The sequence below is a fragment of the Gossypium raimondii genome, chromosome 6, assembly GCF_025698545.1.
Source record: "Gossypium raimondii isolate GPD5lz chromosome 6, ASM2569854v1, whole genome shotgun sequence".
Taxonomy (NCBI): Eukaryota; Viridiplantae; Streptophyta; class Magnoliopsida; order Malvales; family Malvaceae; genus Gossypium; species Gossypium raimondii.
Genome location: NC_068570.1, coordinates 39,445,358 through 39,453,271, shown reverse-complemented (window position 1 = coordinate 39,453,271; position 7,914 = coordinate 39,445,358). Strand labels below are relative to the sequence as shown.

The 7,914-nt window shown below is 29.1% G+C and overlaps 1 long non-coding RNA gene across 1 annotated transcript; it reads right to left on the bottom strand.

The window, feature by feature from the left end:
- Positions 1-4,670: 4,670 nt before the first annotated feature.
- Positions 4,671-7,553, bottom strand: LOC105774404 (uncharacterized). The gene is made up of 4 exons (XR_001127345.2): positions 7,275-7,553; positions 7,007-7,099; positions 5,900-5,954; positions 4,671-5,093 (listed from the first exon to the last, which is right to left on the bottom strand). It is a non-coding gene; the product is annotated as an uncharacterized LOC105774404 (long non-coding RNA).
- Between the last annotated feature and the right edge of the window lie 361 nt (positions 7,554-7,914).

Genomic DNA, 7,914 nt, shown 5'->3' with positions numbered 1-7,914 from the left:
ATCAAAGGGGTTGGATCCTTTCTCATTATTAATCTGCATTAAATATCTTTCGTTGGATTGTGCCTTAAATTTCTTATTCTCACTTGATGAATCATTTTATGACATGGTAAGAAAAGACTACAAATAATTGAAGAGTTTCAGGCGAGGAAAACGTGTTTTTATTAAGTATATATTTGTTGTACTAAGGAAGTGAGTTTGAGTCATGTAAGTTTTTTATTGATTATTTTAAAAATAGAAAGATTAAAATCTTTTAAATAATGTTACTTATAATAATTATAAAAGTATATTTTATAATTTCTCTAATTAAGTTGGTGTTCGGTTGTCTCGTAACACTAATTCAATCAATGGTTTAAATAATAGTTGTTGGAACATTTTCAAAATATATATTATTCCAATAGTTGTAAATGAAAATTTTAAGTAATCAAAAGTTATGTTACTTGATTGTTAACAAATACACATAATTATTCAAATGTATATCTATTAAATAAATGTGTTTATTGATTATTAACAAATAGTTCATTTTCCCACACACCAATAATTTTAAGGTTTTATTTTTGCAATTTATGATAAATTATAAAAAAACTTGCTTGTTCATCACGCATTCACATGCCACTACAAGCATGGTACTATAAGGATGGATATTTGCAAATGTAGTTGCATTAAGGTCAGTGATCTTGTCAAATTTTCATTTAAAAGAAATCTTTATCATAAGAAAATGTATGTCAAATTTATTGTTTTACTCTTATTGCATGAAATAATTTTAATTGTTATATGTTTATTGAATTGCATTATGCAAAAGATGTGGGTGTTTTATGCATTAATTACTTGACAAAAATCAAATTTTAGTTCATTCTATGCATGACATTTTAAGATGCATGATTATAAATGATATAGAAATTATATAATATATATTATATTATGGAAGAAAGAAAGAAAGAAGATGGATGGATGGAATGAAAATGCACGGTTGAGAAATGATATATTAATAGATCGAAATAATATTTTTGTTTTGAATGGTGATTACATGGTTCAAACATTAGTTGAATAGGCTCTATCAAATAGAAGCACTATGACCATTCAAGAAAACCTTCTTAAGCCAAAAGTTGTGTTATTGAATCCAATATTTACTTTCAAAAAGTTGGGTTGAAATTATCTCATGAAGCCAAAATGTGCAACTTGAAAAGTGATGTCTTTTTAAAGAGTCACTTATGCCGCTCAATGATAAAGGAGGTAGGGGTGCAGAGTCAGCCAAGAGGTTTGCCTAGAAGCAGCCACCCTTGAAAGAGTGCGTAATAGCTCACTGATCGAGCGCTCTTGCGCCGAAGATGAACAGGGCTAAGCGATCTGCTGAAGCTGTAGGATGTAAAAATGCATCGGTAGGGGAGCGTTCCGCCTTAGAGGGAAGCACCCGCGTGAGAGGGAGTAGATGAAGCGAAAGCGAGAATGTCGGCTTGAATAACGCAAACATTGGTGAGAATCCAATGCCCCGAAAACCCAAGGGTTCCTCCGCAAGGTTCATCCACGGAGGGTGAGTCAAGGCCTAAGATCAGGCCAAAAGGCGTAGTCGATAGACAACAGGTGAATATTCCTGTACTACCTCTTGGTCCCTATCAATGCATTATAAATAAATAATAAGTTTGGAGAATTGAAATTTAATTCATTCCATCCAATTTGTGAGTGAAACTTTTAGTACAAAAGTGTTCTTTCTTTTTTATGATATATATTTAATTTGATATATGAATTTATTTGTTTATTCATGATATTAGTAACTAGCATTTGGATGATATTGACGAAATATTATTTTCATTGCTAAAATGAAAGTTTGAAGTTGATCATATAATATAAATAATTTTGGTTATTATTTTGATAAAAATAACCATAAGCTAAATGAGTTTTATATATGATTACACATTTTCATCCTATGCTATAAAGTTTGGACTAGAAGTGGTTTTACTAGAAATGAAATAAGTCATATGCATATGCATGATTAATTTTCTAGTCAATGTAGAATAGTGGAAAGCATTGACTTAGATAATAAGATCACTATTTTGGTATGAAATCTTCTAGTGAGAATATATAACGCGATAATCATATATTTGAAATCAAAATCATAATGTGCATATTTACAATGGTGCATGTGGTTTTTATATATGGCTTGAATATGATCTATAATCTTATGGTTTTATAAAATTTTGAGATGTAACAAATTTTAAATTTTATTTTGGAAGCCATGTATCAAAAATCTCATGAGTATAAACTACCAATATGAATGCTATTTAACCCATTTACGTGATGTACATGATTTTGATCATAGTCCGAAAATAATTAATAATGTCTATGGAAAAGGGTGAATAAATGTGTGATTTTGTAGTCGATTGGACAATTGATGGTCCTTTAATATGACTATATATGTTACACCATTGTATATATATGATGTGTTGAGAAAATAATGATTTTCTACTATAAATGCAAAAGAAAAAGGTTTTAAAGTCATGTATTGACTTTGAAAATAAGTTCAGACAAATAGCAAATATGTTGTCTAGTTTCATCAAAAGATTTGAGGTCTCTTTAGAACAACTTACTTGGTGAAAAAGATATGATGTATGGTTTCATATATTTGGTGGTTGTGAAATTAATTTTTTGAATATTAAAAATTAAATAAAGTAGCCAAATATGAAATTTTCATGATAAGAAAAGAAAGTGATCACTGTAATTTGACAATATTAGAACGGATATCCTTGATAGCATTCTTTTGCGAAAGAATGTGTAGTTGAACATGGTGGGAGTGTTGGTCTTGTGAATATTCAAGACACAAATAAATATAAAGTTTCACCATAAGGTATAGATAATTAACATAACTATATTGAAATTTTCAAAATTTAGGGATGACATACAAGCCTATAACATTTGAGTCACCCATGATTAAAAATCAACTCAATGCTTGGTATAACGTCAAGTCTTGAGTTCAATGAGATAAAGTACACCAGTATGTGACTGCTAGCACTATAAAATAATATATAGTATATCATCCCAAGGTAAAAAGTGTTAGGTACCCGTAATGATAAGGAAATGATGAGAGTATTATACTCTTAATAGCTTCATAACATAAATATGTTAGAATGTTATAATTATGTGAACAATATTGATAGGATCTACCTATGTGAGTGGAAGCGTGGGTGCTTCTAGGAGCTCAAGGGCATGGCTTTGATAGCACTCATGAAAAAAAGTCACAAACACATGGCCATAATAGTGTCTTTGGATACTGTGCAGTGGTTGGTGTTGGAATTCTTTATAGAAATTGATGTTTTTGCTGTGCTCTATTCAACCCTCAGTGGACTGTTTCGTCTATACAAAACGTAGGTAGTAATTGGGCTTCATTGTATCCTTAATGTTCATTTGCTAGTAACTATTTTGCACACAATAATATAGGTGAGGGCGAATAAAACGTTAAAGAAAGTGACATTGATACATGCCTTGAAACTTTCGTTAATTTCTCATAAATTCATTTTATCCCCACACACCAACAATAGTAACTATCGATATACAACCTATGGAGATAATAAAATTTGCATAATAAAATTAAAATGTACAAAATATCAAAATAAAATGTTGGTTGAGCTATAAATTTAAGATTTTTCTAATCTAATTGATGTTGGTTCAAATCTCATCATATATATATTTATTTGTTTTAAAATAAAAGAATAAAATACCCTCAAATAATATAATTTATTTTAAATGCAAAGAGACATTAATGTAATTTCCCTAATTGAATTGGGATCCAATTGATAAGTGACATCAATTCAATAAAGGACTTTATAAATAGTATAGATATATTTTTATAAATACTAAATATTACTTGCATAATTATAGCTTACTCGTACATTGTTATAGATACTTAGGGCACGTTTGGTTCACTGTAATGGAATAGAGCTGTAATGGAATAGAGGTGTAATGGAATAGAGCTGTAATGGAATAGAGGCGTAATAGTAATTCAATTGTTTGGTTGAATGGAATGGAATAGAAATGTAATAGTATTCTTGTGTTTGGTTGGAGGGAATGATGTTGTAATAGTATAAGGAAAAAAACTAAAATGACTAGAATACCCTTAGCGAGAATTTTTTAGGTAGATGATTATTGTTATTGTTATTAAATTTTAATAAGATTATTAATATAAATAATAAATAATTTAATCATATTTTAACATAATTATTATTAAATATAATTTAATAAAAATATATAATTTAATAAAATTCTTAATATTAAATATTCTTATATGAATTTACTAAAATCATAATATATAATACTATAAAATATAATTTAAAATAATTATTATTAAATATAATTTAATAAAATATATAATTTAATAAAATTCTTAATATTAAATATTCTTATATGAATTTACTAAAATCATAATATATAATAATATAAAATATAATTTAAAATAATTATTATTAAATATAATTTAATAAAATATATAATTTAATAAAATTCTTAATATTAAATATTTTTATATGAATTTACTAAAATCATAATATATAATACTAAAATCATAATATATATAATTTAATTTTTGAATGAATGCAAATGATTCACTATGAATGTTTCATTCATAAGATCTCCCCTGCTATAACTTCTTCCTAGATAAAGATTGAAAAACAATAGCAAACAAATAATTCAAAGGATTTTTTCATTAATTTTATAAATGTTAATTGGGAGAAGCAACTCCAGAAATCATCATATGTTATAAATAATTCAGCACTTATGAGCTAAACAAAGGAGCTTGATGATATCCCAATACACAGTTTTATACAAACTTGATAGCAATCTTCCATCAAAAGTGTTCAGATGAAGATAAGAGATGGTGACATTTTGGAAAGAAAAAGGTTCTAGGACAGCTTATCGACCTAAAAGCGCAACACGATCCTTCTGTACTGCCTGTGTCAGGTTGATGTCAAAGAGTTCGAATCGTATGGGTATCTCCATCTCATAGAAGGGGTTCTTCAAAACATAATCTGTATAGAGCTCATAAACAACTTTCAAGAGAGCCTCCATGTGCTGTGTCCCAGGTTCACAAACTACAAAGAACTTTGTCCCTGAAAATCATAACATGCATATTTTCAAAATCAACACTGTAGAGAATTCATTGAGTGGTTATTTAGAATCCATTTAAAGGAAATAATTCATATTTGTACATGAGTTTGAAGAATTCAGAATCCATTTAAAGGAGAGAATTCATATTTGTACATGCTTCTTGTTATTATTAATTATAACAGAGTTGAACTTGAGACTACCATGGTATATGAGTCAAAAACGAAATGTTAACAAAGTATGGCCCTTTCATTTACCTTACTTGAATAATACCTCAAGTTGAAATGCAAATCTTAAGTAACTGTTTTATTTAGACAGGATAATATTATTACCATACTGTCACTCAAGGCCAAAACAGCATTTGAGAAAATATATCATTGGTAAGCAATGACGTTTTCTCCATCACATATATCAATATGATAATGGTACAAAACCAAGAGTAGATTGGCCTAAACAAACAAATAATTAACTGCAGTTGGATCATTGCAGTAAACCGCATCAACATGTTGACAGAAGCAGCATGCTATTAAATAAAAACCAAGGAACCAGATATCTATTGGTTATGCTACTCCACTCTCTCTCCACCACTCAGCTATAATAATAAAAGAACCATCTGCTACATTATTTTTTTCCAAGAATAATATGTATTATATCAAAATTTCAATTTTCATAATCTTTTGCTACCTTTATTTCCTCACATGCACTGCACGTCTCACCCATAAGATTGGTAAGGAACATTACACATATGAACAGGAACGCACATATACATGCACAAAAAAAAAGAAACATTAAGAATGGACAGATAGCTTACCATTCTTCGATCAATCATAGAGCATCCATCAGCACAAGTCATAATCATCTGCTAACTGTTTAAGGTTCACAATCATCACATTAATTACATACAATATCAGCTCTCAAATAGTTATAATCACCATGCTCAATTAACGCATTTGTTCAACAATGACTCAGCCTAGTCTGGTCTCATCAGATCATCATCAAAGATATTCTTTTCACCTTTGCACAAAAAGAGATCATCTTGAATTCAATGCAAAACAATGATACATTTTCAAACATATATATTTTTATTATCCTCCTCATCGAGTGGTAACAAAAGTTTATTAAAATTCCAAAATCAAACATTATAAAATAAGACAACCAACCAAATACTAAAATCAATGACAGAGTCAATCAGATAATACCAGAAAATAGAAAACAACTCCTTATATAACAAAATTAGCATAAATAGAGAAAAACTGAATAAACAATCAAGCAACAACATTTTTCCTGTATTTGCAGAAAATAAGAACTGTAAATACTGTAATTATAACCAAAAGAAAAAGAACACTATAGTGTAAGATCTTGCGGTACATAGTATACCATACAAAGCATGTGATTTGGCCAACATGTGAGCAAAAAGAAACGAAAAATTCGAGTAATTTTGATTGAAATCACAAACTTTAGACAGTAATCAAAATACCATGATCAAATATATTAGACAGTAATTAAAATACCATGATCAAATATATCTTTATAATTGAAAGAAACCTAACCTCAAAAACAAGAATTTTTAAGATTACTCGTTAAAGATGTGTTGTACCAAATACAAAAAAAGAAGTACTTGATAACAAAGAAAGCACAAAGTTTGGGAGACGAAAGAAAAAAGAAGTATGATTTCAAAAATTGTCAACAGCAACAAAACAAACAATCAAAGAAAGTATGATTTCTTCCATCAATTTACAGCAGAAGAACTCAATCTGAAGATTCCAATAAGACTTCTCAAACATCAACATCAATATAATATTAAATTTATCATTTAACTTATATAACCATAACCGTAACCATACTTTGAGCTTAAGTTTTAATTTCTTTACAATAATTAAACAAAAATGAAGAAGAAGCAATAATTTAATGGTATTACCTTAAAAAGTCTTGGGCAATTTCACGAACGAGCCTTTTGAAAGGCAGTTTCTTGATGAGGAGTTCAGTACTTTGCTGGTACTTCTGGATTTCACTGCATCCAATAGAAACATCATAAGTTCAATTCGTGTAAACAAGAATAAGAAAACGTGACTGAAAGGGGAAAAGAAAAGTTAAGAAAAAGTCTCAACCGAAAAGGGGAAAAGAAAAGTTGAAAGAGGTGAAAGAACTAAAAGGAATCAAGAAAAAAAAAGAAAAAGAAAACGTACCAGGAGATGCAGATGAGGGGTGAATGGATGCTTGATTTGGGGAGGAAGAAATCTGGAGTGAATTTTGGGAAGAAGAGAGGCAGGCAATTTTCGTCTTGTTTACACGAATACCTAAACGGTGAGATGAGGGAATGAGACTGTAATAGCAATTCCGTGGAATCACCTAAACGGTGAACCAAACGCCTGCTTTACTGTAGAGCGCGGAATAGAGGCGTATTGGAATGGCAATTCCATCCAACCAAACGGGTTGTTATGGTGTTATGAATTTTTATGATTTAGTCTTAAACGGCTTTTTCTTAATTCTATTTGTTTGAAACTTACAATAGTCTCTCTTTCTTTCTTGTTTATTGTGGACATGGTGAAGGATGGGTTGTATCTATTAAGTTTATTCATGAGAATATTTTTGTTAAATTTTTTTTGTATATATTAAATATTTCCATAAATAACGATAAATTCGAAACAATAAATTATCATTGATATAGAGAAGGGATTGTATGAAACTATGATTCCATGTCATCCCTGTCCTTTTGTGATAGGAGAATGACAAATTATATTTTTCTCCCTAATTTTCAGCTTATTCCCCTAAAAAAATTCAAATCTAACTAAAAATGTTAAAAATTAAGAGGAAAAAATATGATTT